Below are 16,754 nucleotides of genomic sequence, written 5' to 3'. Positions count from 1 at the left end.
CAGAGGAACAGCAGAAAATCAAATTTTAGGATGCGCATGGGGAATTCACATAAACATGAAAAGTCCCAAGACCCTGCGGCAAAATGAGGTACATGTGTCATTTTAGACTAAGGAGGGGGAGGTAGGCAACACATACGTAGATGAGAAAGAGCAAATGTTTGGTAAACAAATTCTTGCAGGGCCCCCCAAAAACAATGGGGCAACAGGGGATCGCGTGGAACAGATTTTTGGTGGGATCCTCCTGTCCGACGCACTTAATTCACATGTACTAAGGTGGTCATGCTAAGGTTCCGGAACCTTCCTGAAGCAGGCTTTTCTATCTGAATCTCTTTAGACAGCAAAGGGGCTGGTGAAAAAACAAACAAACCAACCTGTCCCAGCTGCTATGGCTCAGTTGGTTAAGTGTTGTCCTGTGCACCAAAAGGTTGCTGGTTCGATTCCCAGTAGGGGCACATACAGAAGGCAACCCATCAATGTTTCTCTCTCGCATTGATGTCTCTGTCTCTCTCTCTCTTTGCCTCTCTCCCTCTCTCTAAGCATGTCCTTGAGTGAGGATTTAAATATTTTTTAAAATTTTCCAATGACTCTGCTTTGCCTTATAAGGCAATGTCCATGTTGCACCTGGTTAACAGAACCTAAATCACCTCTGGACACTTTGACTTAGAAGTCTAGCTTCTTGGTGTCTCTAATACACGAAACATGCTGAGCAAGCCATGCTGCGGTAGCTCCACAGCCCTCGGCCTTCTCTCAGTCCCTCGTAATTTCTCTGCTTTCTCTTGCCACAGAGCCTCTGTACATGCTGTTCCCTCTCCCCACGACTCTTTTCCCTCTCCCCTCTCCCCCTCTTTCTTCAGATCCTAGCACAAGTATCTTCTCTGATCTCCCTATTATTTTATATCTCTATTTTACAGGCGAGGAAGCTGAGGCCCAGAGAGATTCAGCAATTTGCCCAAGAGCACGTAGCCAGTAAGCAGTGAGCGACCTGGAATTTGAACTCTGGCAGACTGACTCCGGAGCCCATTCTGTTTAACAGCTGCATCATGTTAAGCAAAGATGAGTTCGCCTGTGTTAAAAGGCCAGGGGCGGGGCATAAAGCTGCCCAGCAAACAAACAGGATGAAACTACAGCAAATGTTGACGAGCCCAGAAGACTCTGAGAGTGACAGAACCTGCAGGTGAAAGGTCTCAGGACAAGGAACATCTGAGGGGCGGGGTGGCTGGTCCCGGGCGAGCTTCTGGAAAGCAGAAAGCCGGGGCTGTGCCCGCCCCTGCTCTGGGGTTTGGGAAGGGGGCTCCCCTATGATTGAGAATGTGCTGTGAGCAAACAGGAGGGAGGAGGCCCACCCGCCTGCCCGCCTGCCCCAGCCCTGCCTAAGAGACTGCCAACGTTTGCAGAGGTGCTTCCTGTTAACATTTACCTTGGCTGATGTTTATTAATCGGGTCTATTAATAGCTCTTTTTTTTTGGCCCTTGGTAAGGAATAACTTCTAGAAGAAGCATGTCTCCCCAATTATCCCCTGCCTTGCATAATGTTTCAGATTTGTAAATTGATTTTTTAGCCCTTATCTTTTGATCTTTTCATTTATTTATCCATAGCACACATAATTTATTGAGCAGGGAACAAGGCAGGCTCAGCTCCTACCCTCATGAAGCATATATTTTTGATAAAAGACAAGTCTGGAGGGCCCTGGAGGCTCGTCCCCTTCCCCCGCTTGCCTTTGGTAGCTTAGCAGAGAACTGGCTGGGCTGGGCCAGGCCAGCCTGTGGGGAACGGCCGGCCGACATCAGCTCTGGCGGACATCAGCGTTCCTGTGCACAGAAATGCTTCAAGGCTCTTCCCGAGTCCTCCGGGTGCGGCCCTGGCTTTAGTAAGCACACTCCCTGGTGTCGCCCACACCCAGACATCCCTTGATAAATTTCTTGTTACTTAGAGAAATTGCTTGTCTCCTCTCTTCAGCCGGCAGCGTGGGTGGGTCCTTCCTGCTGGAGCCTGGGGCACAGCCAGCCCGCTGGCTGAGGCGGGCTCCTCTGCTGGGGCACCGGCCATGGGAGGACACGCTGGCCAGGCTGAGAGCCCATGAGGATGACGGGAGTCCAGGGACCGCAGACACTCCTCTGCTTCTAAGTCCCCCTCCACCCCCCTCCCACCCCACTCCCACCACCGTGATCTTTCTGTGTCCCGTGCTGGCGCTGTGTGTCCACGTCCCCTTGCATGACAAATCTAGTGGAAGTAGGCAGGAAACAAGGAAGTACCCTAAGTCATTATGAACGTTACAAAAAGATGAGCAAGTGCATGGGAGTAACCTGTGACTTGGGCTGGGAATGTCGTCACGGCTGGGTCTCTGGAGGCAGAATCTGAGACGGAGGTCAGCATGCAGGTGTTTTAGGGGGTGTTCTGAGATCGACACCTGTGGAATGGAGGGGCAGGAAGTGAGTGGGGAGAGGGGAGGCCCCTGGACAGGTCCAATGACAGCCGCAGCTGGCCCTGTGGAGCTGTGGAGCTAGGAGAGCCCTTCTGAGTTGTCCTGAATTGGTTGGACATGGCTGGGTCTTTGGTTCTCTTCCCCGCCATCACTCACCGGTCGGTCACTGGATGTGGGCAGCCCTGACGGGTGACAGCTGAAGGGTGAAGGCTGCCTGCAGACCTGGGGCACCAAGTCTTCCACTGAAGGGAGATCTGGGTGACAACCCAATGTCCACCCTGAGGAGCTACAGGGAGGCTTCCTAGACTCTAGACCAGTGGTTCTCAACCTTCCTAATGCTGCGACCTTTTCATACAGTTCCTCATGTTGTGGTGACCCCCAACCATAAAATTATTTTCGTTGCTACTTCATAACTGTAATTTTGCTACTGTTATGAATCGTCATGTAAATATCTGATATGCAGGATGTATTTTCATTGTTACAAATTGAACATAATTAAAGCATAGTGATTAATCACAAAAACAATATGTAATTATAAATGTGTTTTCCGATGGTCTTAGGCGACCCCTGTGAAAAGGTCGTTTGACCCCCAGGTTGAGAACGGGTGCTCTAGACCTAGAGGAAGGTGTGTCTTGCCTTGGGGATGCAGGGTGGACAAGGAAAGAATAGTGGTCGAGCCAAAGGGAACAGTATATAAGACCTAGACGCAACAGGGCAAAGGTCACTCTCAGGAGCCACATAACCCCGGAGGAAAGCATTTTAAGATAAAGAAACAACCTCAACAAGACAATGGACTCATCCAAAGTCAGGTTTCAGTAAATAAGGGAGCCTGGATGAGAACCACAGCTATGAACTCTGACCCAGAGTCCTCCCACGCCCCCTCACAGTCTGGACACCAGGCGTTGGCCACTGTGTTCTCTTCTTTGAAACGGCCGCTCGCACCCTCCGTGCCCCTGCGTGCTCCGTGCAGGTCCCACGGCTCTGCCCAATGAAACACTAGCATTCCTTCTGGTTCTGGCACACATTCTGCCGTTTGACGAGCCCTGGGCTCCCGCTGGGTTAGGTTTCAGGTCAAGGGTTGGTTGGTTGTTTGGAAATTAGCGGTCAGTCTGTGGCCAGAGTCACAGTTCAGCCAAGGATGGAGGTCTGCACTGAATTAGAGCTGGATCATGACTGAGTTTCTGACCAGAGTCAAGATTTAGTTGGGGGGTAGGTTTAGAGCTTAATCTATAGTAAGGACCTACCTGGAACCAGGGTCAAAGAATAGTCTAGAAAAAGGGGCTCAGTTTTAGAACAAGCCCAGGAGTTGGCCTGGAGCAGGGTTAGGACTCAGTCTGGCACTATGATCAGGGCTTAGAGTGGAGCCAAGGCAAGGATCGGTCTCAGCCTGGAGCCCGAGTCAAAGTTAAGACATGAGCTGGGGCTCAGGGCTGTGAATCTGCAAAATGTAACTGTTCCCTGCTAAGACCCCTGCACTCAGAGGGCTCAGCAAACTGGCTACAGATGTCGGCTCCGCATGGAGCGTCACTTGTTGAAGGCTGGCTGCTGGGACTGGCTCACACTGTGCTCAGCACAAAGCCGGACACATCACGGGTCGATGGCTGACAAAAGAATGAAGAACTTCCTCGTTAGAGAGAAAAGGACACTGAGGCCCAGGGAAGCCATGGCCCTGCCCAGAGCCGCACACACAGAGTGGAGGCCAGGACTAGAACTGAGGTGTCAACCTCCTATGGCCCAAGCCCATGTTGGGCTGGGCTGGATTCCACAGAGAGCCCCTCCGCCAGCTGTGCACATCTGCCGGCCTAGCAGGATGAGGCAATCGCCTGGAAGCCTGGCCAAGGATTCAGACATCCGGGACAGAACAACAGGAGGCTCTTGCGAAGGGCAGGTTGGCAGCGGGGTCCCCGCAGGGCTGCCTCCTCCGGCCTGGCTCTGGGAGCTGCATTCCTAAGGCCACACCTTGCCCTGTCACCCCAATTCCTCCTGGCTGGGAGGCGGGGGTCCTGGGAGACTGTCCTGGTCAGGGATGAACTCAGCAGGTCCCCGCCCCCTCTGGATCTCGATTTCCCCTTCAGTGTCATCAGGTTCCGTCAGCTCTGCTAGTCCCACGCCTCCCCCTGCGTGGCGCCTGCCGCACTGACTTAGGACACTCCGCCTGCCCTTAGGTGCCCCGATCTGAGGGAAGAGACGCCTTTCGCAGCCCCAGTGTGAGGTGGGGAGCACAGCCTTGCACACAGGACCTCTGGACCCATCGGAAGAGATGTCACTCTACCCGAAGGAGCCTCCGTGCTAAGGAGGGGGACCCCCTCTGATTCAGGAACTCCCAGTCTGACGGGGGAGACCTGGTGCAGCAGGAGGCCCCCATGCCAATGCTTGGGCTTTGGTCGGTTTCTCTCTTTCTTTCACATGCCCTCTCCTCTCTCCAGATGTGGGCAGAGGGCTCACACCTCTGTTTCTCGGAACCCAGCATCTCTGTTTCCACAGCAGGGCCCCACCTGAGGCTGTGGGCTGCAGCCAGGGTCAGGACAGATGGACGTGTGCTGAGGCCTCACAGAAAGCTCAGTCCTGTTACACCGGTTGCTTTTGGTGAGAAGCTCTCTGGCTCAGCTGTGGCTGCCAGTCCCCGGGATGGTGCCCTCCTGGTCCGGGACCTGTCCCAAGCAGGAGAACAGCGGCCGTGTCTAGAATTAGTAAGTGCTGATTGGGCAGGCTCTTCCCGCCTCTGCGAGGCCCAAAGGCCAAGGCTGGCCTAAACTGAGAGGTAACCTCTCCAAACACCTGCTCGGAGCTGTCCAGCATCCATGGTACCCAGCCTGGCCCTCCCAGGACCCCACAAACCTGGGGTTGTTCCTGATGAAACTCAGATCTTGTTTCCCCAGCTGTAAAAACGGATTTGAGAAAAGATCACTGTAGAGAGGAAATTGAGACAATGCAGGTAAATGTTAGCATGGTGCCTCCCCAAGGAGAACATTGCTGTTTGGATTTTTTTCCTGATCAGCACTCCCCCCCTTTCTCGTTTGGGGGACCTCATGCCAACCCCCTTCCACGTCTGCCCCTTCCCTGATCCTGTTCTCTAATCGATTCTGCAAACTCCTTGGTGTCCTGCCAATACATTCCTGTTCTGCTTAAATCACGGAGCATCCGTTTCCATTGTTTTCCACCAGGAAACCTGATTGGTTTGGAAACTGAGCTGAGCGGGTGGGTTTCGGACAAGACGCCCAGAAAGAAATGGGGGAAACAGTGATCCGGCCTAGTTAGGGCTGAAGGACGTGAGAATCCAGCTAGTACCTAAGGATGAGACGCCAGCAGCCTGCAGTGTGTAGGGGGGAAACCGCTAATTAAATTAAATTAATTAATTACACGATGGCCTGTGGCCACCTGGAAAAAGTACCGTTGAAGGCAACGCTTCGAGGCCTGAGTTGCCACTGCCACTGAACACACGAATGGCAGGAAGATTTCAAAGATGGGGCGGCTGCTTCTGTGACACTGGACAATTACAAGGGGAAGAATAACAAGCTTCAATCACTATATTCTTGGCCCAAGGCATAGACTGGAACTTAGGAACTTTCTATAGCTGAGCTAAAAATTCTCTTATCTGTCACCGCAGCAGGATTAAGTTTGTGGAAAACCAAATGCGAAGTCTGATCGTCGCATCGCCAGATCACCATGGCAGTGGGCTCACGGCCGCCTCTCCCTCTGCTCGCTGCATGACAGCTGACAGCTCGTCAAGGCTGGTCCGGGCCCTCTTCTCCTGTCGCTCTGCATGCCTGCAGCACGTGGGACGCATTCGGCTGCCAGCAACAGAAAACTCCGCGAGAGGGGAGGTCCAGGGCAGGTGGCTCCTGGCATGGCCCGGCTCCCCGCAGCTCCCACTGCTGTCAGGGGGCTGGTGCTCTTCTCACTCGTCCGGCATCCTCCGGGCTGGCCTCATCCAGGGGCGCTGGAGCCGCTCACGCTGGCTTTGCCAGAGCCGATGATGTGCATCTGGTCTCCATGTGCAGTGACGCGTGTGTCGGCAGCTTGAAATTGGCCATGGAGGGGATGTTTACAGCGTGGAAATCAGTAAATGCTACAAACCAGTGCTGTTTTTGTTTTGTAATTGGAGAGATGGTATACCACCAACACACCACGGGCTTCACGCTAAGTCTGGTTCCCTAAGGGGTGGTGATGGGGCACCTGCTTCATTGTGAATGCACGCACTGGGGAGAGGGCGTCGGGAATAAAGAGGGAGGTTTGGGGGGGAGGGGGTGGAGGAGAAGCTCTCCCCTGACTGAGGAACCAGGTCACTCTCCAGCCTCAGGGGACCCCGCACTGGGTGGGGGCAGGGATGCCCTAAACTGACTGGCTGAATCCCACTGGGGCCGGGCTGTGTGGCCAGCTGCCCTGAAGAGCAAGGACTCTGTGGGAGGCAGATCTCCGAACAAAACAAGTCTTTCAGAGAATGAGGAAAGAGGAATAGAGGTGATGTGCCCCCCATACTCTCTTGGGTGCCCACTCACACTGTGGCCTCCCTGACCACTACCAGAACTAGTCCCCGCCCAGACTTGTGTAACTGACCACCCACTGGGTCTCCACTTGGAGAATAGAGCAATAGTCCTAATAGCTAATGCTCATCGCATCGACTACATACCAGCCGCTGTTGCAAGTGCTTTACTGTGTCAGCTCATCTAAACACACAACAGCCCCATGAGGGGGTCCATTGCTGCCCCCACTCACAGAGGAGGAAGATGAGGCTCAGAGAATTGGCATGACTTGCCAGAGCCCACGCTGGTGGTGCTGGGACAGGGAACCAGCCACCAGGCTCCAGGTCCTTGCACTGAACCTCACTCCACCCTGCCCCACAGGCACCTCAACTCATCGCCTTCCCTCCAAACCCACGGAGCCCTTTCCTCCTCATCTAACTCCAACTCCATGCTGAGGCGTCACTGCAGACACCTCTGTCCTCGAAGGCCTTGCTCACCCCAGGCCAGGTTAGCTGGGCTGTGTCTGGCACCATGCCCTCTGCCTCCTCCATCACAGCCTCTGGCACTAGGTGTTACAACTATCGGCTTCTTGTCTGTTTCCCTTGAAGGCAGGAAATAGACCCCATTCACCTCCACATGCCCAATGTCCTCAGCCCAGGGCCCAGCAGGCACATAGGGGCCACCTGGTAAAGAATGGGGGGGGGGGGGCGGTAAGAGCCCAGCCCTGGGCCCTGGCGATCCTGGCACCTGCAGACCCCTTTCCCCAAACTTCCAGGCAAATGTCGTGGCAGCCCCTCCACCACCCGCCTCTACAGCTGGGTCCACTTCACACGCTCAGCACGGATTTCCTTACCTCCGCGCCTCAGCCGCCTCCCGCTTTACTCTTTTATTAAGATTCTAATTAAATAATTCTAATTAAATGTAATGAGCTGAATCGACAAACTTATTGCAATAAAGCAGCATTCGAGACATTCTCTCCTGATGTTTCTCGGGAAGTGGAAGTGAGGATGCACAGGGCCTCGGCTTCCCCAGGGTGACTCAGCAGGGCTGGGGCTGAAGGCCACGCTCGGAGGGCAGTCCCCTGGGCCAGAGCCGCTGGGGGGCTCCCGGGCCCAGCACAGGCATCCCCTGACCGAGCCACCCTGCGGCTCCGTGCTTTAAGCAGGAGTCCTGCTCTTACAGACCAACCACCAGCCTGGACCACAATGCCTGTGCCTCCGGCCAGCCCCGTGGCGCTGCCTGATGGCACCATGGCTTCCTCCACACCAGAAGGGCAGGGAAAGCTCCAGACCTGAAATTGGGGTTTGCTAATTGTATGTCTGCCTCTGCCCTGAGGTCTGGCCCCTGCCCTTCTGTGTGACCTTAGACAAGTCCCATCCCCTCCCTGGGCCCCACCTTGGTTCCCACCACATGTCAGGTTTGATATGGTGCGAGGGAGCAGCTATGAAAGAGGGAGAGTGCTGGAATGTTGAATTGGGCCGGGCCTCAAAACCTGCCCTCGCCCTTGCCTGGCTGTGTGACCTGAGGCAAGTCACTCCATCTCTCTGAGCCTCAGTGTCCTCATTTATAAAATGGGACCAATTTCACCTATGCAGACCTGTTGTGAAAATTACCTTACAACGAATCTAAGGCACAGACTAAGTACTTGATAAATTATGATCGTGATTATCCTAATCCATCTCCCTGTCCCCATGGTAACCCTGGGGCTGAGAGATGACCACGGTCAAGGGAGCTAAAGAGGGAAGTTAGATCTTTTAGAATTTTCCCAAACCTGACCCCCTGCCTTCTGCTCTTGGTTAGATCAGAACAATCAGCCAGTGTTGGGGACACGGTGCCCTGTTGGCCCCAGGATCAGCTCTGCCTGGAGCAGTCCCCACTTACAGCCTGCCCCCCCCCCCCCCCCCCCCCCCCCGCCCACCAGCTTCTGCCCTTGCTGGACTCTCACAGCCACCTGCAGGGAAGGCAGAGCTCCAGTCATGGTCCCACTTCACAGACAAGGAAACTAAGGCTCAGAGAGAGGGAAGGTGACTCATTCAAGTCACATAAGCAGACAGTGATGGAGTCAGAACTTGAACCCAAACCTCTGGCTCTGAGACCAATAAGCCACCACAGGCCCCCTCCCCTACAAATGCCACGAGGCCAGAGATACTCTGTGGGTTCCAGTAACCCCAGCCATGATGATAACCGGAATGGTGAGCCGAGGTATATTTACCCCCGGGGTCATGTCTCCCAACGCCCAAGAATGAGCTCCTCAGACCAGAAGATTTATGAAAAAGTGTGGAAAATTTTTTACAAGCAGATTCAGACTCCCCACACGGGGAGGGGAGCCCAATAATGGGCTGCCCACGAAGCTAGTCGGTCTAGGGGTGTATACGTGCTACAAGCCTGCTCTGTATCTACCTGTGTTGCCACCTGATTGAGTCCCTCAATTGGTCTTGCCCAGCAATGGCCTGAACTTTCCGTTTCTATGCATTAGTACACCTTGTTGCTGCAGACCCTCCCTAGTTTCACATGCCTCCCGCTTTCAGTCTAAAAATATTTTGTTATTCCTGCTTGGTTGGTTTCTGTGACGAGGCTTGCTCCAACTGCCGTGTCTGCCTCTGTCCCACCTGCCTTTGTTTTCCCCTGGATCCCTGCTGTGTGCTTGCATGTCAAGCTAACCCTCTCAATGAGCCAGCAGCCCTGGAAACACGCAGGACAGGGCAACTGAGGAGGACAGGGAGGGGCTGAGGCCAGGAGCAAAGCTGAAGATCTGGGCCCTGGTTCCTGGACCGTCCTGGGTTCACCCAGCCTCGGGCCCTGCTCTGGGTCAGAGCAGACTGACTCTGGTCACGGTGACCTGGGTTGGAGTCCTGGCACAACGCTCCCTTGATGTGTGATGGGGCTGCTGACTGCACCTCGCTGGGCCTCGGTCTCTTCACGGGGTCAATGGGGGGAGGGGGGGTTCTATCCCCAGAAATACTGGTGGGCGTTGTGGATGTTATGTCACAGGTGTATTCGTTTCCTGCAGCTGCCCTAACAAAGCACCACTAACTGGGTGGCTTACAACGGAAATGTATTCTCTCACAGTTCCGGAGGCCAGAGACCCAAATCCAAGTGTCAGCAGGCCGCGCTCCCTCGGCCACCTGCAGGGGGGGGGCCTCTTCCAGGCTCTGACAGCGTCAGCTGTGGCGGCATAACTCCAACCTGCACGGGTGTTCTCCGTGTCCCTCCGAGCCTGCCTGTCCCTGTGTGCAAACTTCCCCTTTTCTAAGGACCTCAGTCTTAGTGCATAGGGCCCACCCTAATGACCTTGTTTTGCCTTGACCTTCTCTGGAATGACCCTATTTCGCAAAAAGGTCACATTCTGAGGCACCACGTGTTGGGACTCAATGTATCTTTCTGGGGAGGACACAAGTCAGCTCATGCAGGGCAGCAAACTCCTTTGTACACATTTGATCCTTGGTGGCAGGTGGGAAATGAGTGTCTTCACTTCACAGATGGGGAAAACGGAGGCTGGGGGAGGGGCAGTGAGCAGTATAGGTCACGTAGTGAATGAGCCATAGAGACGGGGTCTGAACTTTGGTCTCCCAAGTCTGGTGCTTTCCTTCCACCCTCTTTAAATTTAAAAGGAGAAAAGAGAGTCCAGAGCTATCTCTCAAGGGTCAGGAGTTTGATCCGGAATAGCCATTTGGGATCAATAACAATAACCACCATTGGCTGGACGTCTACCCGAAGCCAGGCCCTCTCCTTCCTACTCACTGCCTCAGGCTGCTGCTTCTGCCGTCAGACTGGCCCACACGCAGGCTCTGCCCATTCCCAGCCGAGTGACTCTGGGCAAGTCATCTCACCTCCCTGGGCCTCGGTTTCCTCTGCTGTAAAATGGGGACAGTACCCACTTCACTTTGTGAAGATTACATAATGTGATTCATTCTCTGTGTCCTTAGCACGGTGCCTGGTACATGCTAAGTGCTCATTTAATCTTCCTAATAACACCTTGAGGTGGGTCCGTCCTCTACAGAGAGGAAACTGAGCAGTCGTTTGACCAAGGTTACGAAGTCGTGACAGAGGTGGGATTTGAGCCCAGGCTCCTCTGACTCCTCACTCTGTGCTCGTTCCAGTGCTGAAATCCCGGCTTTTCCTGAAGGCACCCAGGTTTAGAAACCTGACTCACTTAGGGCTGGCAGGGCCCAGGCACCAGATGGTCTTCCTGATCCGGTGGTGAGGACCCTGGCCCAGCGTGGTCGGCTGGGAGGGATGTGGGTTTCTGGGTTTAAAGCACTGCATTGTGGGGACGAGGGGCTGGGGGTTCTCCCTACTTCAGCTGTCAGAGACCTCCAGGGGCCGGCCCTCAACCCGAGCCTCCAAGAATTTACCCATTAACCCACCGGGTCCCAGGAGCCATCCGTTTTGATTCGCTGTAAAAACTAGAGCTGAGCTCTGTGGAATGTCAAGCGAGCAGGGGGCCCAGACAATGATGAGCCAAACTGAAAGACATTCCCCATTGCTGCCCACTTCAGACGGGCTGATATCACACACACACACACACACACACACACAGAAATACACAAGCCTGCTCAGCCCGACTCATAGGTTCACGTGCTCACGTTCAGGGATGCACACCTGCAGCACACTCAGACCCACTGAGCCAACACACATTTGCTCCACACAACCCGAGAAATGACACAACATGCCAGGGGACACTCGCTGCACCCCACCCTCACGGCGGGCAGCGACTCAGAGAGGCCAGCTCCCCACATCACACAAAGGCGCACAAAACCCAGACGCAGACCCACAGACACACGGGCTTGGGAACAGCCCCACACTCAGGCCTGGGCCAGGCACACGCCATTTTCCTCCTCCCTTTTGTAAGGACCCTTATGCCATTTCCTCTTCAAGCCTCCATCTGCCCCTTTTCAAGCCTCGGGCCCCTTTCCCTTGGGCCTGACCCCGGACCATTGCTATCGTCCCTGAGGTCTCTGCACCAACCCTCCTGGTGCAGCCTCTGCAATCTTGATTTCCTCTGCACAGAGGCTCCTCATCACTCAGAAGCAAGTCGCAGGCCCTGGCCATGGCCCTGCTCTCGGCCCCCACCCCCCAGGCCTCCTCTGCAGCCACACTGCGCTCCTTGCCCATCTGTTCTGTGCAGGTCCCACTCTCCCGCCCGCCTCAGGGGCTTTGCACTTTGCCACTTCCTCTGTCCCTAGTGCCCTTCCTCCAACAGCACGTGTTCGCCTCCCCACCTCCTCAGTCTCTGCTCAGGTGGCCCTGACCACATACACAGAGCAGCACTGGCCACCCCTGCTTTTCTCCTTCACAGCACTGAGCACCATGAGACGATGTGGACATGGTTGGGGTGCTGTCTCCCCCACCCAGTGGCATGGCAACTCCACGAGGGTGGGAGTTTTGTCATTTCGTTTGCTGCCATGTTCCAAGCACCTAAACCAGCCTGGCATACGGTGGGCGCTCAATCAGCGGGTGCGGACCCCCTGCCGGGCTCAGAGAGCAGCCAGGCAGGCCCCAGCTCCTGTGCAGACAGATCTGGGTACAGACCTGGGCCTGTCACTTCTTTATCAGTTCACTTAACCTCTGAGCCTCAGCTCTCACGTGGCTGTTGTGAGGACCACAGAGAAAATGTGTGGTGCTCACACAGCACCTCTGGTAGCGAGGTCTGCTCTGGACTAACCACCGGCTTCTTGGGTTCCCCCCCACCCCACCACCGCCACCAGGAGTGGCTGGGCAGGAGGGGTGCCCAGGGTGGGGCGGTGTCTCAGCACCACCTCCCTTCCTTTCTACATGCCGTGCCCCCCCCCGCACCCCCCCCCCCCCCCCCGCCCGCCACCAGGAGTGGCTGGGCAGGAGGGGTGCCCAGGGTGGGGCGGTGTCTCAGCAGCACCACCTCCCTTCCTTTCTACATGCCGTGCCCCCCCCTCCCCGCCCCCCCCCCCGCCCCCCTGCCCCTGCCCACCCAGCCTGCAAACCACGATCCCGCCTCCACTCGCCAGCAGCTTCCAATCAGCTTCTGCCAATGAGGTCGGGGGGGCAGCAGGCACCGACCGCTGGCAGCAATTCCCACGCCAACCTCTTCTGGCTCTCTGACCCTCGCAGAGCCTCCCTCACATCCCTAGCCCTTCAACAGTGCTGAGAGCAGAATCTCTTGAGCTGTATTTCCTACTTGAAAGAGCAGGGCGTGGGGTGGTTTTCTTGACTGAATCCTGACTGGACAAGGGAGTTTCTAAAGGGGTCCCTGAGGGCCAAATTTGGCGGTGGGGCGGGGCCAGCGTGTATACCTGGGTGGCATCAGGTTGGAAAGCTGGTGGGACAGCTTCCTCCCCAACTTTGGTACCTTGGGTGGGCCTTCCTCTGGTCTTCCCCACTCGTTCCCCCACGTCCACCCCCCCGTCCTGCTCACCCGGAGCTGCCTGGCAGCAACGATCACTACAAAGTGCGAAGTGCCAGGCACGGCGGACCGTGTCCTCAGCACCCTGCAGCCTCTGCCTCATTCATGAACTCATTCACTCCTCACAACACCCCAGACTGGACAGTGCTGTTATCATCCTATTTCACCCGAGTAAACTGAGGCCCAGGCTATGAAGTCATTTGCTAGTGACGCACTTACATGGCTAGTAAATGGCAAAGCCAGTCTGGTTCTAGAGGCCATGCTCAAAATCACACTCCCTGTTCTCTCCCAGGCGTCTGTGCCAGCAGCTCGAGCTGCAGAAGAGACCTGGGCCCTGGAGGAGGGAGAATGAAGAGACGGTGATGAGTTGACGCTCATTATGTGCTTGAGAATCCACCAAGGCCCTTTCTCCAGCCTCCTCTCATCATAATCACTTCCACTTCCCCGCAGCCCGCAGACCTCAAGCGCATGGGGAACGGACGGGGCGTGAGGTCTGTGGAAAAGCAGAGCTCAAATCTCAGCTCTGCTTAACTGCCCTGCGGCCTGGGGAAGTCCTGGCCCGCTGTGGGCCTCGGTTCCCAATTATACACAGAGGGTGGGCTGGAGGACCGTTAGGGGCTCTTCTAGCACCCACATTCTCAAATCCTGCTTTCCAGACATTTTGAAAACCAAGAGCTTTGGTCAGGGCAGAGGAGTGGACCACACATTTCACCAAGCCGGGCTGGGCTGGTGTGCCCGGCCAGGGGCCGAGGGCGGAGAGATAGTGTCAAAGCCCAGCGCGTGGGGAGTCGCCATGGGAAGGGTTTGCCTGTGGAACAGATAACCTGCAAAGTGGTCCATCAGGCTGCAGAGGCTCCAGTCCTGCCAGCTGCCCCAGGACTGCCCGTCTCTCAGCAATCTCTCATAGGAAGCCAGGCTGGTTGTCCTCCTCTGACAAGTTGACTTAAGTCACTGACGGCCACTCTATGCTGGACACTGGAGCCACAGGGTGAATCAGACACAGGCCCGGGCCTCTAGGAGCTTGTAGGTAGCAAAGGCAGACATCAACCTTTCTGCCCCCCAAGGCCCAGCGGAACATTCCCCCTGGCTTCCTCGACCCTGGCTCCCGATGTCCCCCTGGTGTGGTGCACACCTAGCCCATGCCCAGGAACTGTCCAGGGCACCATGACCTTCAACCCCTGGACTCTGGAGAAATCAAGCCAGACCTCTGCAGCCCCACCCCATGCAGGGGCTCGGCAGGTATAGTCAGAATTGTTGCTTGGCAACAAGATCTTGTGACATGGCTTACACTTGTCCAGGCTAGAAGGAAAGGCACCACCTGATCCAGCATCTGGGTACTAGGCTCTTGGCTAAGGCTATTCTGTGCGCCCTCAGAAGCTCCTAAGCAAGAGCATTGTGATGTCCCAACGTTTCACATGCCCTGCCAAGAGGCAGGGCCACCCCAGGACAGAGAACACAGGCTTTGAATCCCAGGCCTGCGTTAGCTCCGGGGGCTTCAGTTTCACTGCCTCTAAAATGGACTAGGACTGCCTACTAGCAGAGTCGCTGCAGCAGCTTAAACCAGCTGGCGTGTGCAGATGCTGTGGTGCTCCCCTCCCTCCCGGCCCCTCTGAGGGGGCATTCACCACCGGTAACGCACCGAGTCGGCTCCAAACTCACTCAGGGGCCCCCTCCCACCCTGTACCCCATAGGCTGGGCAGCGCCTACTGGGGCAAGACAGGGCCCTGATGTGATGGGACACACCCTGCGGAGTCCTAACTTGGGCAAGTCCAGAGCAGCAGCCCCAAAGGGCAGCCACCTGGGGAGAGGTGGGAGGGACCCGAGTCTACGGGACAGCCCCTGCCCCTGGTACCTAGCCTGGCCTAGGCCTGACAACCTCCCGTGGAGACACCCACTGGTCAGCATCTCCTGTCTGTCCTGTGGCAGAGGCTGTCCATTGCTGGGCTGCTGGCAGAGCAGGGTAGGGCATGGGCAGCTCAACTTGGATTTGCCCTTCACTCCACAGGGTGGGTGGTGCCATGGAAATAAGTTCTGGAGTCAGGCAGACTGGGGCTGGAATCCCAGGTCCACTCCTTACAGGCTGTGATCCTCCCTGACACTCGGTCGTCCCATCTTCAACATAAGACTAGGACCATCCGCCTCGGAGCATGGTTGCCAGGACGCTGACGTGAGGTATAAAGAACCTAACAGAGTGGCATGTAGTAAGCAAAGGAGAAAGGCTCATTCCCTAATAAATAAACAGGCCACCTGTTGTGATCCCTACGCAACAGGTGGGCAGGGGAGGCAGGCCGGGGGCAGACCAGACCCCAAACCAGCTCCAACCCCAAGCCAGCACCGAGGGCACAGGATTTCCCCAGATTCCCTATCCGAGTCTGTGGGCAGTCCTTGGAGAGATTTAATGGGGATGGTATCTCCCCCTGGGAGAGAAGACCCCCAACGTCCACCAGCAAAGCTGAAGGGTCACATCAAGTCTGAAAGGCGACTTTGTTCTTCCGGCTTTTCCGTCCGTTATGCATGAAAGAGCAGACAGCGGGTGCTCGGGATTCATAATTTGAGACATGGGGAGACTAAAGACATCGGCCAAATTTAAACCGAAAGGTGAACTTGTTGGGTGTCATTTCAGATTACAGGGGAAGAAAGGAGAGACTTTAAGTTTTCTAGGATCCACTCAGAATTCACAGCGAGTCTTCCGGACGGCTCTGCCTCTGGGTTCAGAACATTTGGAGAATCACTGTTTGAAAGGAACAAAGGCAGAAAGTCTGAGGAGACCCCACTGGAGCCTGCGAGGGCGGCCTTCCCGTGCGGGCACCCTGTGGCTCGCCGGGAGGGCAAGGGCACCACCACCGCAGATGTGGCTCCAGGAGGCCAGGACCTGGGGGGTCAAGGGTCACCCACTTCTGAGTCTGGGCTGAGGCTCTGCCAAGTGCTGGAAATGTGACTGCCTTCTTCCCGGGCCGCAGGGCCTCGGTGCTTACAGTCGAGGGCTAGTCCCATCTGACTCAACAGGTTACTGTGATGAGATAAAGTTGGGAGCTTAGCAGAGCCCGGGGCACAGAGTGGAGCTCAGTTAAGAGGAACTGTCAGTTATCAATTTCACTTTGACATCCTTAAACCACATTTGGTCCAATTGCCTTTTGCTCTGAGATAACCTTTAGCTAAGCCCTCCAGTCACATCACCGATATGATAATGGTCACCTCTGAGTCCCACAAAACCCAGGGAGGTAGGAAGGGTAAAGCTTATTATACCCTTTTCCCAGATAGGGAAACTGAGGCTAAAGGAAAGAGGTCACTGATCCAAGGTCAAACCCCTAAGTGGCAGAGCCAGAGCTAGACCTGAGGTCTCCCAAGTCACTGAAACATATTTTCCACCAGCATCCCCCCCCCTCCCCAGTCCCATCACACCCAAGCCACACACCGAGTCCACTGGACCTGTCTGGACTGCCAGCCCAGCACTGAGCCCCAGGCTGATTTGTGTTCGGCACAGTCTGTC

Source organism: Myotis yumanensis, unplaced genomic scaffold, assembly GCF_028538775.1.
Source record: "Myotis yumanensis isolate MYYU_CA2020_CCGP unplaced genomic scaffold, mMyoYum1.0.hap1 SCAF_2, whole genome shotgun sequence".
Lineage (NCBI taxonomy): Eukaryota > Metazoa > Chordata > Mammalia > Chiroptera > Vespertilionidae > Myotis > Myotis yumanensis.
The sequence above is the reverse complement of the archived record's forward strand: the minus strand, read 5'-3'. Positions refer to the sequence as shown.